General features: G+C 39.7%; 1 pseudogene; it reads right to left on the reverse strand.

Moving 5' to 3' along the window:
- LOC115236252 overlaps positions 1-1412 on the reverse strand; it is an 11216-nt pseudogene that overhangs the window by 4733 nt on the left and 5071 nt on the right.

The following is a 1412-nucleotide window of genomic DNA, read 5'->3' on the forward strand; positions in this document are numbered from 1 at the left end:
TGGCTATAAGCAAGAATGCAATGAATGCAAGAAGCAGGCTAAAATTATCGAAATTTTCATTATTTATACATTATAATTATACATATTACGGAAAAATCGATACTTAGATAATTTAGCTGTATTTACATGTAACAAAAATCAGCGTAATCCCAGGTTGAGTTAACGCTCTCTACGGTGTGACACGATTCCTTAGGAACGCTAACGATCATGTCCACACGCCCTTCAACTTTCAGTGGATCAAATGCGAGTTCCAGAGCCTCCTGAATTTCCATATAATTACACGTGGATGGAACACACCACATCCATGTATAATCGACCGTATTACCGGATGTCCATTTTGTCACATTCTACATCAAAATATGTTAAAATATGTTAAAAATATGTTAAAATATTTAGCTTTTATTTATCTTATTTACTTATACTTTTTTTATTTATTTTGTTTTTTATTATTCTTTTTTTGTTTATTGAATAAATGGAATTATATTTTTATGAGATTTAGAATAAATATTCAAGTTATTTAAGCTAATTGATACATATAAATAGAAAAACTTATAAATTTTGGCATATAGATTTTTGTACGATAAGCTCTACAATGATTCGTTAATATGAACTCACCGACGCGATCGCGACATTCACGAGCAAATCTCCTAAGTCCAACTCGCGTTCTGGTGCACCGTCATCCGCGGTTATCTCGAATTGCACCGCCGCGTTGCAAGCTTGTCCGACAAAGCCATGTTCGTTCTTCACGAGTAAGCATTCGTCGAAATTGCCCAGCTGTTTATAATTGCCAGTGATTACGCCGGATGGTATTTTAACCGAAGCGTCGTACACTGGAACAAAGAAAGAGCATCGAATCTCTGTTCCACACAAACAGATTTTTAGCGTTATTGATAATCAGACAGAGATTTTAACGAGCGAGCGTGACCTCTTATCAGCTGTGCAATGAAAGATCGAAGCTATATATTGCGATTGTTAAGAATCTAATAAGTATATATTTAATGTCTCATACAAATTTTTTTGCGAATATTTTGTCTCAACGATGTTAAAAATGGCGCGAAGAATGCGTGGGATAAAAGATGCTGCAAGAGACGTGAAATTAATTGAGCGTGTGTAAAAGGAACTTTGGCGGAGAGAGGCATAATCTCCAATCTGTCTGCATTAATTCCGCTTTGCAAAGCTTGCCACTGCCAATCTATTATCGATGCGTCGCTCATTGTAGCGTTTTCCGGCTATTACGACATTTACGGCATTCCGGCTTTGACATTTAACAATTGTGCCCCCCCCCCCCCCCCCCCCCCCCCCCCCCGCCCCCCGGCAGGGTGGACCTCGCTTTACACTTACAAAGTACATGCTACATTGTAAAGCGAGGTCCATCCTGCCTACCGGCGGGGGGGGGGGGGGGGGGGGGGGGC

The sequence above is a fragment of the Formica exsecta genome, unplaced genomic scaffold (genome assembly GCF_003651465.1).
Source record: "Formica exsecta isolate Colony F162 unplaced genomic scaffold, ASM365146v1 scaffold247, whole genome shotgun sequence".
NCBI classification, from domain to species: Eukaryota; Metazoa; Arthropoda; class Insecta; order Hymenoptera; family Formicidae; genus Formica; species Formica exsecta.